Below are 19,074 nucleotides of genomic sequence, written 5' to 3' on the forward strand. Positions count from 1 at the left end.
GCTGCAGCTAAACAAACAATTAAAAACCATACACACATTAGCTCATAGTTGCACATAAATTCCACATTTTTGATTATATAAAATATTAGAGATGAGACGTAAGATACCTGACGTCTTGCTTCATGGTAAGCCTGATGCATAGTTCTGAGCGCTGATCCAATTCGCGTCTCTGCAGCATGTACTCCTTTCCTTTGCGAGATACCCCTTCATCCTTCTTCCATATGTAGGTCCAGTCTAGAAAATGATTTCCACGTTCCAAAATCATACCAGCCGATGTCTATATGTGTATCATGAAATAAGACACTGCAGTTTGTGTTTTTGTGGAATTTATCAGTGTTGGGCTGAGGCTATTGGGATTTATTTACTATTCGTGATAAACGGGCATAAAAGATGCCAGTCAAATTTAAGACATAGAAACGCGGGACATACTCTAGAGGTGGTGTGCATTTCACTACATGTTTGTTCTCACACTCTCTCTCTTTCTCTGTGTCAAACACACACACAAACAAACACACACACACCCGTAGCAAAAGGGAAATAAAGCAGGATCATACAGCTTGTTTACCAATTACCATTAGTAAATAGGGAAACAAAAAACCCGAAACCCGTTTTTCGTTTTGATATTAAAAAATGTAAAACAAAAAATAATCGCGTTATCCGATTTTCTTTCTTGTGTTTATAGATGGTAAAGTATAAAAAAAAAAGTGAAACTTGTATAATGTATACATTCATTCCACACAGACTGATATATTTCAAGTGTTCATTCCTTTTCATTTTGATGATTATAACTGACAACTAATGAAAACCCCAAAATCAGTATCTCAGAAAATTTGAATATTGTGAAAAGGTTCAATATTGAAGTCACCAGGTGCCACACTCTGATCAGCCAATTAACTCAAAACACCTGCAAAGGCCTTTAAATGGCCTCTCAGTCTGTCACAGTCAGTGATGGTTTGGGGTGCCATGTCATCTGCTGGTGTTGGTCCACTGTGTTTTCTGAGGTCCAAGGTCAACGCAGCCGTCTACCAGGAAGTTTTAGAGCACTTCATGCTTCCTGCTGCTGACCAACTTTATGGAGATGCAGATTTCATTTTCCAACAGGACTTGGCACCTGCACACAGTGCCAAAGCTACCAGTACCTGGTTTAAGGACCATGGTATCCCTGTTCTTAATTGGCCATCAAACTTGCCTGACCTTAACCCTATAGAAAATCTATGGGGTATTGTGAAGAGGAAGATGAGATACGCCAGACCCAACAATGCAGAAGAGCTGAAGGCCACTATCAGAGCAACCTGGGCTCTCATAACACCTGAGCAGTGCCACAGACTGATGGACTCCATGCCGCATTGCTGCAGTAATTCAGGCAAAAGGAGCCCCAGCTAAGTATTGAGTGCTGTACATGCTCATACTTTTCATGTTCATATTTTTCAGTCGGCCAACATTTCTAAAAATCCTTTTATTGGTCTGATGTAATATTCTAATTTTCAGAGATACTGAATTTGGGATTTTCATTAGTTATCAGTTTTACTCATCACAATTAAATGAAATATACATTTGAAATATATCAGTCTGTGTGGAATGAATGAATATAAACATCCAAGTTTCACTTTTTGAATGGAATTACTGAAATAAATAAATCAATTTTTTGATGATATTCTAATTATATGACCATCACCTTTGGTGATGAACCCAGGTGGGTCCGTGTACGTTTTGATAGTTTGTTTTCTGAATCCAAAAACGAAAAAACGACTACACCAAATTCAAATAACGGTCCGATTTTGGTTTTTGAAATTCCTATTTTTATTTCTCCGTTTTAAGATAGACGTTGAGAAAAGAGAGACAGGCGGGCCAGGTTACCCCGAAGTAATGGTAAACATGTTAAAATAAAAGCCAAGCTTGTAAAACGGTCAGATCTGTAACATTATGCAGCGCTAACGTTATACCAGGGAGATGTTAGGTGAAAATAAATAAATAAACCTGGACTGAGAGAAATACCTTAGTAACTACATTCACACTCAGCCCAGAGTTAAATCTGCATGCCCTTCTGTTCTAATCATGTATGTGCTATATATGTTGTATAAATGTTGTATGGAAATACTTGTATGGATTCTCTTCACTTGCATGACACAATGGGAGTGTCATGTTATACACACTGGAATGTGTACGGAGAAGAAAGATTCACACAGTATAAAGCACACTGGTAAATCATTCTTTTGGCCAGACGGTGACATTAGGACATTTCTGAGGTGAATTTGTTGTCAGAGCTAATTTGCGCCCGCATATGCTAATAATTTGTGGGAAACGACTGCACTAAATTCCTGTCCCAAAAAACCACTCCACCATTACAGGTTTCTGGATGATATATGGGGGGTCTGGCCCTTTTCGAGAGACGATTTTGACCAATTTGTGAACATTTTGAATCACCATAACCCTGCTATCAAGCTGAAATACTGTAGAAGTCCTACCACTGTTGACTTCTTAGATACCACTACATTCAAGGGTCCCACATTCAGTCAAACTGCAGCCAGTGGCGGCCGTAACACTGGTAACATACAACACTCCCATTGTGTCATGCAAGTGAAGAGAATCCTTCCATACAGGGAAAACCAACTTTTTTTCATTGTCATTTCAAACCAACAACAACGACGGCTCTTTTTTTTCCATTTCTTCGTTGTTGGTTTGAAATGACAAACGAAAAATGTTGTTTTTCCCGTTGGTTCATTTGTGCTTCAAACGAAAAAACAAACTCGTTTATATTAGCCTACCTCACTGCTCACTTACAAATACACAACTGAGAAACCACAGCCCTGATATTACCACATAAGTAAACAAGCTAAGGTATTTCTAATAAATTGGCAGGGTTCCTCTTTTGCATGAATGTGATTGTGACAGGTGTGCTAGAAGAGGAGCAGCGCGATTAAGCATGTTCCTCGTGAACTTTATTTTACATTCTAGTCAAGAGCCCACGGTTTCCAAAGATGCCAAATATGTCTAACTTACAATCTTACAGTGTGGAAAAGTCATTTTTACAGGCTAAAGTTGAAGCTAATTTAATATACCAGTTAAAAGCAGTCACGTAAAACATGCTAATAATTTGTAATGCTAACGTAAAGCATACACTCTTAACCAGAATTAGTTGACTTTACCCGCAAATCGCGTGGAAACCTGTTGCCTTATACCACTTTAGTTTTTACACAGGATGAAACTAAACATGTTGCGTTGTATTAACATGGAACCTTAAGTTTAGTATTTATATTTATTAGTAGTATGTTCTCAAAATCATTAGATAAAACTAGCTATTATGACTTGTTATTGCTACTCATCATTTAACACAATTACTGTATTTTCCTCTAAATTAATTAGCTTTTGATTTTTAAAACAAAAATAAGTTAAAACATTTTCAATTAAATTGGATGGGAAAAAAAGAAACACCTCTTAATGCTTCCATGCATCTTATTTTATTTTTAAATGGCAAAACACAGCCAAACATCAACAATCAAAACATCAATTATCCAATCTAAAATGATTAATCTTAAAAGTCATTTCAAATCATTGAAACAATTGTGTGTGGGTGTTTGTGTGTGTGTGGGTGTTGTCCGTGTGTGTTGCCCGTGTCTGTGTTGCAGTGTGTGTGGGTGTTGCCCGTGTTGCAGTGTGTGTGGGTGTTGCCGTGTGTCTGGGTGTTGTCCGTGTGTGTTGAACTAGAACAATAATGTCTTAGGCCTATGTCTTTCTGCTACAAGTCCTCTCAGTTTTAATTTTCACACAAGTCACATCCTTCAGCATGATTCCTACAGCATTTAAGTGTGTGTCAGTGTTTGTGTGTGGGTGTTGTACGTGTGTGTCTGCGTTTTACGTGTGTCTGTTCGTCCGCTTGTTTTACAGAAAATAAAAGGTTTACCCCACAGGTAAGAAAGTATTTTACTAGTGTGGCAAAAAGAAAAATGTAGTCAACTGCCTCTTACAGTAGACTTGACCTCTCTTTTTACATTGCGAGCTGATTTTTCAAACTCTGTAGCTTTGGCTTTAGGTCAGTCTGGCCTAACAATAGCAATACCTGTTGGATGAACTGAAATGTGAGCTTCATGGTCTTGGGGTAGTTAAGATGGAGTGCATACATGAGTCCAAACAGAATGCACATTGCTTTTGGCAGATCTTGAATGTTCTCCATTACAACTTCTCCCTCAATGACGATTTTCAACAAAGCTGGACTGAGATGCTGGGAAGACGTGAGCACAGCACCTTCACGCTCAATAAGAAGCTTCCCAACGTCAAGATCACGAAAATAATCATCATCAGATTCCTAAATAAAGAATAACAGAAGAGCACAATCATTACATTATATTTCTCATTTGAAAAACAACTTTAATCAATATAAGAGTGTCATGGTGAAAAATAAATAATGGTAAAAATTATAAGAAAGCAAGAGCTTACTTACAAAGCCTGCTTTGAAGAAGTTTGTGGGGTTGTCCCCAAGGATAATAGGAAGCCCTCTGAGCACTTGTGTCCGGATAATAATGATCTATAAGAAAGCTTAAAAAAAACAAGCAATGTTTTGATTGAATTATACAACTAATAGAGTAGCATTGTGATATGTTTATACAAAACCTGAGATAAACAACACCAAGTACAGAATGTGTATATACTTACATTGGTCTGTTGTGAAATCTGTGTCAACAACTGTCCAACATTCCCTCTCTTGGATTGAAATAACTCGAGGAGACGAGGACTGTGCCGGTCGATGCTCTCATAGAACTCCTGTTTGAGGTTCTTGCCCAAAATCCTGCTGAACTCCATGAACACCTGAAAAATACAGATAAACTGAACTTAGATCAACTGAACTATACAAGGCAGCTAAGCCATCTGCAAAGTAGTGCTGAAAAACATCATGAATGTCCTTTTTATATGATTTGCAATGTTGATGAAAAACATCATGCCCTAAATTAAAAATACCAATGTTTTCCTTAAAGAGGACAAGAGAAATATACATCTAGACACAATATATATAATAGAAAGATAGTTATTTGTCATGTTCTTTCTTAAACATACTTGATCTTCAGTGAAAAGGGCAGGCCAGCGTTTCACCATTGTGTTTATAGCGGGTTCCGACTCCACTACCTCTTTTCTTCTCAGAGAAAAGGTCTGATCCATCTTCTGTTTCACAAGAGGTCCATTTGGTGTTCTCTTCTGCATTTCATCAACCAAGTCTTTACAGGCCCCCTCCAGTGCTGCCTGATCAAATCCATCCTGGGCAAGTAGTTGATTTCACCTTTGTTTGCCTTCTTGATGCGCTTGTTAGCTGGTTGTCCTGCTGAATGCCTTCCCCGCTTACCTGCATTTACTGAAACATCAAGGCATCCTGATTGCCTACGCTTTGTTCGATAATTACCCATTTTATGCTTAAGGCTATTTTTCCAACCACAACAGCGAGTGGTTGAGCCTCGCTCCTGGAGACAAGGGTGCTTGTTTGTCAGTGCTGCTGCAACACTTTCGAACTGAGCAGCAGTTGGGTATGCTGTGTAGCTATACATGCTCTCTGCCAATCTTTCAAGTATCTCGTGTTTTAGTTCTTTTGATACTTTAAGGTATGTACCCTCACTCAAACAGCAGATCTGCTTGCCTAAGTCTATACTCTACATCCACAGACATGGTAGGGATATCAAAAAATTCTGGCCACTGTTTCTGTCACTCCTGAGATGAGTGTGAGAGTATGTCTGTATCTGCTGTACTGGGTGTGTCACTGAAGACTTCATCAGATGAGACAGGCATGACTTTAACTGTTGGTTTTTCTGGAAGTTCTTCAGTATCTGTCAGATTGCATAGTTCATTATTGAATTCAGGGTCTTGGTATTGGAGACTGAAGTTATAATGAAGTCCCAGTGATTCTTTAAGCTTGCTTATCAAATCTTCGACTGTAGAGGGCCTTGTGGTTAGGATGACTATATCCGCCTCTGTTAGAATGACCCTCAAGGTCATCTTCTGGTTTGCAGTCATCTTGGGAATAGAAACAATAATTAGGTCATTAGAAATATAAATATCCAAAAGGCCATTCAATTGCTGAGCATAGAAAATAGTGACTGTCCTTTTAGATTAAAGTGGTAAATCCATTAAAAAACTTCTAATTCACAAGAAATCCCCACTTAAATGTATAAGAAAAACATTTACAAAAAAAGTCACAAATTTAGGGAAAAATAAAAACTTCTCAGAGACTCTATCATTATACATTTCAACATGAGCTCTAAAATAAGCTACAAAATGTTCCATTACAGCCTAGATTTATTGCAGAGATCACACTGTGGCTTCTTAACAGAGAATATAACGCCTGAGGGTCACTACCAAATTATCGCCATATCTGTACGCTGAAAGAGGGAAAACATCATTCAGCTCTTTCAGCTGCACCACACACAGAGAGGGGTTACTGCTGTCACAGATGAGTTCGAAAGATCTCAAATGCTCATGGTACCATGCAGTCATCTCATTGCAAACAAACAGGATCTCAGTGCCACTATCTGTTTGATCTGTCTAAATGAAGGGAGGCCAGCACATGAACCAACAGAGACTATCATGTCAGCACAATATCTAATTCCATCTACATAGACTGATGATGCAACAAGAACTGTAAGCTGAGGAACTCTCTGGCAGAAAACCTGTTGGACATTCTCAGGATAAGATGTGATCGATGCTGTAGTGACCTTGTCCATTTCAATTGAAGGTTTGAAAAATGAACTTGTGTCCAAATAGTACGCCATCATTTTCTGATGCTTAACAACCAATGTAAGAGCTACATTTTTGAAGTTGTGGGCATTACGAATGACCCGTTTGAAGAATTTGTGTTTTCCCTCAAACCGCATTGTCCAAACATTTGAAAGGGGACCAAAAGCTTTGATCATCTCAGGGTAATGCTCAATATAGTGGTGTTTTGGCCGTAATCTAAAATTTGGGAAAGTTGTTTGCAACAAGTCTCTATGTTCTGACACTTTGCAGTCAAGGAAATGCACCGACTCTTCAGTGTGCTTTGTTGCGACAGCCAACTCAACAATGTCTTTTAGGAGCAGCAGAATGTTCCATGCATTGTCTCCTTCAGGGACTTTATGACCAATGATAAGTGGGAGCAGTCTGATTAGGGCCCAGTTCTCATGGCCATTGCCACCTATGGTCCCTTTGGTAGAGAAGCCATGGGCAATTGGCTGAGGCTGGTCAGTTTTGTCATGAAAAGCATATTCAAAGGTTTTCATGGCATGGTTCAATGTTTCTATGGTGAAATATTTCTTAGAAATCATGTCTGAAATGCAGAGGGATAACTCAACAGGAACAATGCCTTCCAAAAGGTCATGGAGGATGTCAGCGGGGTACCCACGGACAACATGAAAGTGCTCCAGGCCGTCAGTCAATACACACTCTCCTTTCACACCATACTGTTTTGCCACAGTGGGATCATGCTTTACCTCCTGCTCCTGCTGGTTGTGAGTGTCTATAGTGCGGTGTTCAAAAGCACCTGAATTTACCTCCTTGCCTTGCATCTCGCCTCTCGTCGCCCTACAGAACCTGCAGAATCTGTCCACCATAAAGCTTTCGAAGAATCCTGCCAGAGAATGAGCAGCCAGGTTATCAGCAGCCACATATAAAACTGTACCTTTGACAGATTCTCCCAACTTCTCAACATATACACCATGTTGCTCCAAAGAAGCCAGATCATGAATGAGAGGGCGGAGAATTTTAGCGTAGCCAAATTCTTTTACATGAGAGGATTTACACAAAACAGCAAGCTGAATGGAGTGGAGTGTGGATCTGTATTTTGATGGCACATTAGCTATCACCCAATAAACTGCACTCATTTTGTGTTTCTTTCTTGATGTTCCTAAAGGATTGGACACTTCAAAAGTATAAAGTCCAACAGCGATTTTGAATTCCTCCCCTTTAAGGAGGACATTGTCATTACAGTACGAGCCATCTCTGTATGAACTGTACTCATGTTGCACATGCTTTTGGACGGGAAGAGCTTTGTCCAAAATATCTGCCCTATTCAACATCTTCTGTAGCATTGGATGCAAAGGAACATATACAGCACTAGATTTTTTTCCTCTTTCAATAATGTACTCCACTGGTTTAACCTCTGTGAAGTTTTTATTCACATATGCTGCTCTCCTTTTTGTTGTTGATAAGGGGCCATCCTTGCCACAGAATTTCATGATCACATTGCCCTTTGCGGCAGCCCTTACTAACTCTTCCACAACTGAATCATCTACATCTGTCTGTTGTTTCAGAATGTCCTTGAGTGCATTATGCAGCAGTGGCTGGGATAGTTCACACATCTGTAACAGCTGTTGTATGACTTCTTGTACCGTACTTTCTGGAATGTGTAGGACTGTTTGCATCTTTAAAAAAAGAGCTGCTAGGTTGTGCTCCAGCTGTTTCTCTAGATCATTAAGATCTTCATTGGTAGAATCCTCACTGTCTTCTGATTCAAGGGTGTCATTTGGAGGCTCATGTTCTTCTTGGGCCATTTCATTAGTTACACTACTAGAGACTATTTCTGGCCTAAACATCCTCCAGTTGTGTGTTCTGTGCTCCTTACTTCTGTGTGCATTAAATGTAGAATACACATTTGTGTGAAAGTTACAGCCATTATATGGGCACTGGACTCTGTGATTTACCTTTAAATGTGTACTGCGCAGGTGAGTGAGAAAGACTGCTTCTGTGCATGGTGCAGAAAAATCACATGACTGACAGTGAAAGGTTACTTGGGCAGTTTCACTCAGTTGTGCACCCTGGGTTTTCTGGTGAATCTTTGCTAAGTGGACCTTAAGTGCATTAATGGAGTTGAATGTGCACACACATTGTTGGCGTAAGCAGGGAAATGGGACAGAAATGGGAAAGTTTCCGTGTTTTAAACGATAATGTTTTAAAAGGTAACCCCTTTTCTCACACAAACTCACAGTACTTACACTTCCACAGCATCCTAACCACAGGATCTGTAAAAATAGAAAACAAGAAAACGTTTAGCTCAACGAATCAGTTCAACAATGTCACTGTTAAATACTATAAGGTAATAGAACCGAAACGACGCCTGTTTTACAGAGAAAACCGGCATGTGTCAGCTTCGTGGTGTTTTGTCTTTGCACACCAGAAACGTGTCTGACGCGGCGCTGCTGCTGCTAGCCTTGTCTGTAACTTTACATATGGATGTTTCCCATAGATTTACTGCACTCAAGCAGTAGTACACTTCATGATAAACATAAATATATACTGATTTGATTACAGCAAAGACAACGTCGGCAGTATTGACTATTTACACCACCACAGCGAGTGCTAATTTACACTCCTTTGCCCCAACAGCGGTTGAATCGCTTTTCTATTGCGTAAAGTTATATATACAGTGGGTACGGAAAGTATTCAGACCCCTTTAAATTTTTCACTCTTTGTTTCATTGCAGCCATTTTCCAAAAATCAAAAAAGTTCATTTTATTTCTCAGTAATGTACACTCAGCACCCCATCTTGACAGAAAAAAACAGAAATGTAGAAATTTTTGCAAATTTATTAAAAAAGAAAAAACTGAAATATCACATGGTCATAAGTATTCAGACCCTTTGCTCAGTATTTAGTAGAAGCACCCTTTTGATCTAATACAGCCATGAGTCGTTTTGGGAAAGATGCAACAAGTTTTTCACATCTGGATTTGGGTATCCTCTGCCATTCCTCCTTGCAGATCCTCTCCAGTTCTGTCAGGTTGGATGGTAAACGTTGGTGGACAGCCATTTTCAGGTCTCTCCAGAGATGCTCAATTGGGTTTAAGTCAGGGCTCTGGCTGGGCCATTCAAGAACAGCCACGGAGTTGTTGTGAAGCCACTCCTTCGTTATTTTAGCGGTGTGCTTAGGGTCATTGTCTTGTTGGAAGGTAAACCTTCGGCCCAGTCTGAGGTCCAGAGCACTCTGGAAAAGGTTTTCGTCCAGGATATCCCTGTACTTGGCCGCATTCATCTTTCCCTCGATTGCAACCAGTCGTCCTGTCCCTGCAGCTGAAAAACACCCCCACAGCATGATGCTGCCACCACCATGCTTCACTGTTGAGACTGTATTGGACAGGTGATGAGCAGTACCTGGTTTTCTCCACACATACCGCTTAGAATTAAGGCCAAAAAGTTCTATCTTGGTCTCATCAGACCAGAGGATCTTATTTATCACCATCTTGGAGTCCTTCAGGTGTTTTTTAGCAAACTCCATGCGGGCTTTCATGTGTCTTGCACTGAGGAGAGGCTTCCGTCAGGCCACTCTGCCATAAAGCCCCAACTGGTGGATTGCTGCAGTGATGGTTGACTTACTACAACTTTCTCCCATCTCCCGACTGCATCTCTGGAGCTCAGCCACAGTGACCTTTGGGTTCTTCTTTACCTCTCTCACCAAGGCTCTTCTCCCCCGATAGCTCAGTTTGGCCGGACGGCCAGCTCTAGGAAGGGTTCTGGTCGTCCCAAACGTCTTCCATTTGAGGATTATGGAGGCCACTGTGCTCTTAGGAACCTTAAGTGCAGCAGAAATTTTTTTATAACCTTGGCCAGATCTGTGCCTTGCCACAATTCTGTCTCTGAGCTCTTCAGGCAGTTCCTTTGACCTCATGATTCTCATTTGCTCTGACATGCACTGTGAGCTGTAAGGTCTTATATAGACAGGTGTGTGGCTTTCCTAATCAAGTCCAATCAGTATAATCAAACACAGCTGGACTCAAATGATGATCAGAAGAAATAGACAGCACCCGAGTTAAATATCAGTGTCACGGCAAAGGGTCTGAATACTTATGACCATCTGATATTTCAGTTTTTCTTTTTTAATAAATTTGCAAAAATTTCTACATTTCTGTTTGTTTCTGTCAAGATGGGGTGCTGAGTGTACATTACTGAGAAATAAAATGAACTTTTTTGATTTTTGGAAAATGGCTGCAATGAAACAGAGTGAAAAATTTAAAAGGGTCTGAATACTTTCCGTACCCACTGTATATAAATGATACAGTCGAGCAAACTCGCCGGTATATTAAACGTTTTTGCAACTGGCCCCACCGGGCCAGTGGGTTTGAAACTTACTAGCCTGGAGACAATTTTTACCGTCCCTCCTTCCAAAAGTGTTAAATCGTCTTTTAAATACATCCTGGTTATAAAAATAAATAAATAAAAAGGTTAACAAAACAATTTACTTTTAAAACAAAACATACTCAGACTCAAACATGACGTGCTCTCCTGCTGACAGTCATTTATGAAAAATGTACACAGAGCAGCGGACACGAGTCGCCTCTATCCTGATGAACAGGTTGCCATGGTACCGACCTGTCAGTAACAAGGTAGTCCCGTCCAAAAGCATACGCTGCATTATCGTCTATTTTGCATTAAATAGGACCATAATATACTAAATGAACATCATGCTGTGTTGAAGAAGACTTGAAACTAGTGACTGAGACTATAAAATCATTTAAAACTGTTTACTGAGATAATGAATCAGCTGAGAAGTAGCAACATTTTACCATTCTATCTAATGGAAGTCGCCCCCTGCTGGCCGTTAGAGAGAATGCAGCTTTAAGTTCCGTCTGCATGGATTCACTTTTGACCCAGAGGTTACCGCATGATTGAGATTAGAGAAATAAAATTTGACAACCTCTCGTCACGTAACTACAACTCTGGATTGGACAGAGAGCTGAAAGAGCTGCAAAACAACTGCATGTTGAATTAGATTTTTTTTTTCTTTTTTTAAAAAATACTAATGTTTTTAATGTCCCGACGTTACGTTTTACTGGCCCCGGGCCATCAGGCCACCGTTATTGTCGAGCCCTGCTCCAGCTGCCGGTTTTTATGGGGGCCAGTCAGGGTTGCCTCCCTCCTCATAAAAACCTCCTTCTGTGTCCCTGGGAGTACCTCATCTTTAAGGATGACGTGCTGCAAGCCTTCTATTTTGTCTGCTCTGGGTGCTGAAAGATATGATGGTGCTGGTCCTGAAACAGACTAGGTCATCAAGACCAATGCTGATGTGAAGCCATTGACATACTGTCACATTCAGTATATTAGAGTGCGTGACCTGAAAGATGTGCTGGTACTCTACCACGAGTACACCAGTTTGTTTGCCTCAGACATCCACGACAACCTCACCTACAATCTGCGTGAGGACAGCCAGGACGAGGGCCTCAGCGGGTTTTCAAGGTCACCCAGGCTTACCCACGAACGCAGGCTCCCCTCTGTTGTGCAAACAAAGGGGGATGAGTCTGACAACTCCGTCCACCTCCTTCCAGCAACACGCTCCCTTTGCAATCTGCTGCTGACCAGCTTCAGCAACCTTGTTGGCCTTCACGGGCAGAGCTCAACCCCTCAGCCACTGTCGCTAAAAGAGCAGAGCACGCCTACAGCCACCCGAGTCTCAACCAGGGAGAGAGAGCGGCTGAGCAAAAGCCGTTAAAGCTGCTTATCCCAACTGTCCCCTGCTTAGGACCCCCAGATCTTAGTCCCAGGGTTGTAGAGGGAACTGAAGACCATGGACCCTTGGTCCATTTCAACGTGGAGCACACGGGCCTAGAGCCAGTACAGGAGGCAGCACCCACGAGTCCACTCAGGCTAATGTAACTCTGCTGCTGGAGACGGAGGAGGTCAGACAGATCATTAATCAACTCAACAAGATTGAAATACTCAACCAGGAAGTATTTGAGCTCACCAGAGGCCTGCACCACCTGATGCATCTCCTCCACAACCAAAGATCTGTGCATCACTACAGAGCCTCCTTCAACTCCAACCCAAATGGGGTCCAAATGGTGTCCAGCCCTCCCACAGCCCCCAACACAGGCATGTCCTTTAACATAGCTTCAAACTACCATCTCCACAACGATCCTAGGAGCCACGACAGTGCAAGCCTGTTGACAGCCTGTTTTTAATAATGTAATTACGTTTTTGGACTTTCTTTTGTGAACCTGTGAAAATGGACTTACCTTATGGCTTCACAGTCAATGTTCTGCAGCCATAGATTTTACGTTCAATGCCATTGAAAGTATGTATGTGCTATATATGTTCAATAAATGTTTAAGACTTGTATGGATTATCTTCACTTGCATGACACAATGGGAGTGTTGTATGTTATACACACTGGAGTGTGTATAGAGAAGAAAGATTCACACAGTATAAAGCGCACTGGTAAATGATTCTTTTGGCCAGATGGCCTACATTAGGACATTTCTGATGTGAGTTTGTTGTCAGAGCTGCTAAGAAGCTGACAGCAGTGTTAGAACCAGGTTAGAAGAAGAGCATGCAGGTTTAACTCTGGGTGATAACTAGGTTGCAACATAAATATCCAAAACCAAATCTAATGAACAACAATAAACACATCTGTATCAGTAATCTGGATTCAAAACATTTAATAAAGACAAAAACCATACCTTCATTTAAATCCTGCCACCTGCTGTTAGAAAGGGGAAACAGCATGGTTCATTACGGTGGAAACCACATTAAATATTAATTTAATATTGAAAATATAGCGCTGACAGTAACAACTCTTTTCTAACATTTCTTAGGTTAACCTATATTAGCCTACCAACTGTATTGCACCAAACAATGCGCTTAAAAAAACATGACTCTTGCTGTTAACATGAATAAATACACAATATTATAGTGCATGTAATCAGCTAGGCTACTGTTGGTTTTTTGAAATTCCTATTTTTATTTCTCCGTTTGATGATAAACATTAAGAAAAGAAAGACAGGTGGGCCAGGTGACCTGGAAGTAAGAGTAAAGAATTTAAAATAAAAGCCAAGCTTGTAGAACGGTCAGATCTGTAGCATTATGCAGCACTAACGTTATACCAGGGTGATTTTAGGATGGTGTGGAGAACAGGCAGGGATGAGGTTGATTACTGGCAGGTGTGGCAGGCTGACGAGGTGGCTGATGAGGTGCAGGTGCGGGTCGTTGGCTGGGCTCAGGAGCAGAGGGAGAGCACACAGGGGAGAAAACACAGGGAGGCAGGCAGGGAACAGAAAACCAAGGAAAAAGCAGAATAACTGATAAAAAGGAGATAAAAACCAGGACACTCACCGTCAGCCGGGCTGCCACCACAACAGGGCCCCCTCCTCAATGGACGCCTCCCGGCGGCCTTCCCACTGGACTGGCAGACGAATGTCGGGGGGAGGAAGTCGCACTGGGGTCCGGCTGGTGGGGGTCCAGGGTCCAAAACAAAACACAGGGAATTCAGGGAGGGCTTCAGGACTGGGAAGGGTTAGGGGAACGGGCAGGGCTGAACTGAAGACATAGGGCTAGACAGGGTGCCAGAGGGTAGAGCTGGGAGACCAGGGGGTCCCGAGGGCGGAGCAGAGGGACCTGAGGGTCTGAGCGGACGTCCCGGGGGCAAAGCAGAGGGAGGTCCGGCGGGCAGCCCGAGGACAGAGCAGGGGAGCCAGGGAGGTCCGGTGGGCAGCCCGAGGACAGAGCAGGGGAGCCAGGGAGGTCCGGTGGGCAGCCCGAGGACAGAGCTGTGCCGCCCGAGGGCGGAGCAGGGGAGCCAAGGAGATCTGGCTCTGAGGACGGAGCGGGGCACTACTACACTACTGTTTGTAGTTTGGAAACTTTACTATCTTTGAGGAAAATATCAATCTTTTTCAACATGATGCTTCCTAGATATTCCATTTGCTTGCAATTTAACCCTTCTAACCTCCTGTATATCTGTGTATTGACTTACATTGCTATTGAACGTAATGAAATCTTGAAATAACACCCCATTATTCATTAGTGCACTACAATTCTTCCATACTTCAAACTAGTTTACTAATACTACCTCCAAAAACAGAAAGAAAACATAAATTAACTCAGGTGTTCAGCATCACACATGTGTCTCAGGTTATCATTACAGTTGCTTGGTTGTTCCTGTGAAATACATGACAAAGGTCGATCATGATTTAAGACTCACAATCATCAAATTTAAGCATGCAGTAGCAATGTGCTGCTGAAATTGCTTTATAAAGGCAATGAGGCTTCTCCTTTCGGCCTCGGTTGCCTGTCATTGTATTTGCTACGCCGAGGAGTTCTGCGCTGTTACAGTTATAATATAAAAATAATCCCAGTAGATCCCTTTTTTCTAAAAACTCTGTTTAAAAACACAAGGAATGCTTGATGATCTGATCCCTTTTTGCTGAAATTTAGTATCAGGTGGCTGCTGGAGGAGAGCAGGACAGCAAAGTTATTAACTCAGTATATTTGTGTTAATGAATCAATTATTAATGACATATCTTGCTATTTTATATCTCCTGAGCTAACCTTATTCTTTGGATTTAACATCAGTCCCTATTTTCTTTTTTCTTCCCCTATCTTTCTATTTTTTCTTCTCCTACAAATTATCAACACTCCTACTCCCAAACTCTTTTGAGGTCAGTCTTCAAACAGATCTTTTTCAGCAGATGTTGCAGTTTTCAAGGCCTCTGACAGTCTGACCATTTGTAATGTTGATCATGGTGAGACAGAAAGCGCTTCCTTGGTGAAGTTTCTGTCAGCACTCGGTCACATGTGAGAGCATTTTGGCTGAAGTTCATTTTCACTGTAAAGCCTTCTTGACCTTTTAAACTTTGTGCTGTTAGGTTCGCAGTCTTTAAGGTGGTGTTGTCCTCTTTATGATTCGACTGTAGATGGTAGATGTGGTCTGACTGGCTGCGTCCTCAGCGTTGGGAAGATGCTGACGTCAGTGGAGGTGGGCTTGGGCCTGTGATGCATCAGGTTGACACACTCTGTGTGGAACGCCTCCTGTATCACTGCTCGTTTGTGGCCCTCCCTCTCTTCCTCACAGTCAGATTCTGCTGTGTCCATTTTGAAGCTGCTCTCTCGCCTTCTTCTTCCATCATGAAACTCCAGAGCTGTCATCGTGTCCAGTGCAGCTCTGTCTCGCTGTCGTCATGTCTCATGGTTCCTTGTGCTCTGCAGGTGCCTTGGTCTGTAGGCAGATCTTTTTTCTCTATCTCTTATCTGACATCTTTTATTTTATCTTTAACTACTTAGTTGTGCTGTTACCACATATGTTGCTGCCACAGCTCCCTCCTTTGACCACCTTTTGCAGTTAATTTGTCTTTTTTCTGCTCTTTACCATTTAATTTCACCTGCTGTGTGCCTCCCAGGACAGCCATCGCACACTCACTGCGAGCAAACACTTACTCTCTGGAAACTTTGGAATTTGGACGGCCTTCATGCCTCGAAAAAGAAAAAGACATTTAATTGTAAAGCCACACAACCAAGAAACTAGAATGAAACAATTCATTGAAAGAAACTCAGGCAGCTCCCCTTGTTTCTATATCAAAGAGCTATTCAACTGAAAAACCATCAAAGTAGAGTTTACTAAAAATGACTAACTTCAGTGAAACTAACAACTATTAAAATATCAAATTCATTTTCTCACATCTAATAGAAAATTGATGGCTCTCAATCCCAACTTAAATCCTTCATAGATAATACCTCACATTGCTGCCTATCAATCTGTACTTCTATGTTTCAATAAATGTGCAAACTTTATCAGATGTCATCATTTTTCTAGTTTTGTTCCTTCTCCTCGACCAAAAAGTGTCTTCAGCCTGTTATTCTGAACTAAATTTCCTTTATTATCATAATACTTTAGTAGGCTGTTTCAACTACACTTTTCTTTTTCGTATCCAGCAGTCATTGCCGTTCTTTTACTAATCTGCTTACTGTCAAGCTGTTATTGGTTCAAAAAACTTTTATAACTTCTGTTATTATTAACTCATGAGTAACTTGCTATAACGTGCTGTTGTTATCCTAGAAAGGTGCAACAGATCACAAAACTCTCATAAGTTTTGGTTTAGGGCTGAACTGCTCTCTTTTTCTCTCTCTCAGCCTGCTGTCCTCCCCCACATGGACACACTCACTCACACTCACACAGACACAGCTGCACCTCAGCTCCTGCTCTGTGCCTCTCTGCTAGCATGAGCAAACTCCTTTTTTTCCCTTTTCTGCATCAAAGCCGTCTTTTACACTATACTAGTCCACATTAACTATTTCATCAATATATATTCATATATCTATTACTTTATAACTCCTTCCATCAACTTCTTATACTTTTTATATCACCATATCAACTCTATTCATCTGTTATCCTTAAGCTTTATGTTAGTTTAATATCAGTTATTCAACTGTCATTATTTTATACTTTTTATCTAATGGTCTTAAACACAAGGCTTCAAGACTCAAACTCTTAGTATTATTATTTTAGGCCTTGGTGACATTTATATGCACTTTTTGTTAACACACAGCTATATATTTTCAGCAATATTTACATGCACGTACGTCTCTGACTCCTATCTCCTGCCGGTCCCTGACTTAATTTACACTACCTAGGTTTTCAAATGGACTTGTCTCATGCACTTCCTCAACACAGACTTAATTTACACTGCCTAGGTTTATTTTCAAATTGGCTGGTCTGATGCACTTCCTCAACACAGACCCTGTTTACACACAAATAGCCTCTCAATCCACTTCCTCGACATGAGGGCTTAGACAGAAATGATACACTTGCTCAACACAAATTCTGTCTTTACAAATCGCTACTCAATCCATGAGAGCGTAAACTTCTTTTATCTTTTGAGCACGTTTTATCCTCCTATCCTGCCACCGTCCTATTTTAGGCTCCTAGCGGTAACGTGCTATAGTACATCCGCCCGTTCAGTCCGGACCTACCATCGAAGAGCCCCAACACTCAGTTGAAATCCTGCGATATAAGTCTGCGATGTAAGTAAACAGCGGTATTCACAATAATGGTTGGAAAACTCTTATCTTATTTACAAATCTTATTTACATACTTATTTACACTTAAAAGCCAACAATTAAACATAAAAAGCGCATCTAATCTACCAGCTTTGCAAGCACTTTGACACACTGCTTTTTTGCCTTTAGATTTGCACCCATCTCTGACACATCAGCGGTTCTCAATCTGTATGTGCTTTGTTTTTTTTAGTAAATTGAGTTCATTTTTAGTGAATTCAGTAAAATTTTTAACAATTTTCGTTAATTTTTGTACTTTAACTAGGTTCAAGAATGAGGAAGCTTTCAGAAACTTCACCTGGGCGGAGAATCCTGTACTCAGACACACTATTATGCAGAAATGAAAAAAAAAAAGGTTTTCTGCTTACCTTTTTAAGTACGCGTATGTGTCTCTGAGATACAGGTTGTCCGTCCTTGGTCAAGGTCATCCTGCCCCTGTTCAACTCTCCTGGCACGGCTCGACAGACTTGGGCCAGATAAGAAAGCTTGAACTTTTACCAACATTTTTATTATCAACAAAAACAGACACCAATTAGAATACAAAAGTTCCACCGGAGTGTGTCAGAGATCGGTGCAAAATAGAGCCCCATTCTGTTACCAGAACAGAGACCCGAGTCGACATGAAAACCATGTAACGACTGACTTTCACCTCCTTTTGGACCTCCTTTTATAGCTCTGTTTCTTGGCTTCACATCATCTCTAGGCTCTCTTTCCTGCTGCACCTGAGTCTGGGAAATTCCCTGACTGCCTGCTCCTCCTCTCTGTGTCCTCTGCATGCACTCTGCTTGATCATGCTATTTCTTCCATAACCTGACTTTTATGGAATAAACTGGTGGTGTTTGTGCTCTGTGCTAGAAACAGAAACATTCTTACTGTGATGGACTATATTGATGTATGTTTTGTAATACAAAATCTGCTTCTATATTTTCCTTTGCAAGGTGTTTTTGATGCTGCCTCACTGCCCCCTCCCTTTTCTCCCAAAGCACACGATCTTGCTCACACACACACACACACACACACACACACACACACATGTGCTACTGCTGAGCCTGGGCAGAAAGGAGCACATACACTCAGAGCTGTAGAGTTTTCACACTGTGATCCTAACTTTACACTATAAAATAACACTTTACATGATGACAATGTAGACCACCATTGCTCTAGTAATTAATGATAACAATTTAGGCTATAATGCTCCAAAATAATTCACAACAACACTTGATCCGCAGACTAGTCGAGGCATGTCACCGAAGGGGCTGTGTCACCGGGGACACGTCCCCAGACAACTTTTTAGATAAAGGATAGATT

At 41.2% G+C, this 19,074-nt stretch overlaps 2 long non-coding RNA genes across 2 annotated transcripts; both read right to left on the reverse strand.

The window, feature by feature from the left end:
- Positions 1–3,647: 3,647 nt before the first annotated feature.
- Positions 3,648–9,243, reverse strand: LOC119901682. The gene is made up of 6 exons (XR_005444231.1): positions 8,946–9,243; positions 7,506–7,582; positions 5,050–5,994; positions 4,651–4,803; positions 4,439–4,533; positions 3,648–4,303 (listed from the first exon to the last, which is right to left on the reverse strand). It is a non-coding gene; the product is annotated as an uncharacterized LOC119901682 (long non-coding RNA).
- A 6,073-nt stretch (positions 9,244–15,316) lies between these two features.
- Positions 15,317–18,278, reverse strand: LOC119901684. Its single transcript, XR_005444233.1, has 2 exons — positions 18,135–18,278; positions 15,317–16,185 (listed from the first exon to the last, which is right to left on the reverse strand). It is a non-coding gene; the product is annotated as an uncharacterized LOC119901684 (long non-coding RNA).
- Positions 18,279–19,074: the final 796 nt, after the last annotated feature.

Source organism: Micropterus salmoides, unplaced genomic scaffold (genome assembly GCF_014851395.1).
Source record: "Micropterus salmoides isolate LMB-PRFRI ecotype aquatic unplaced genomic scaffold, ASM1485139v1 Ms_hic_scaffold_14, whole genome shotgun sequence".
In the NCBI taxonomy this organism is placed as follows: Eukaryota; Metazoa; Chordata; class Actinopteri; order Centrarchiformes; family Centrarchidae; genus Micropterus; species Micropterus salmoides.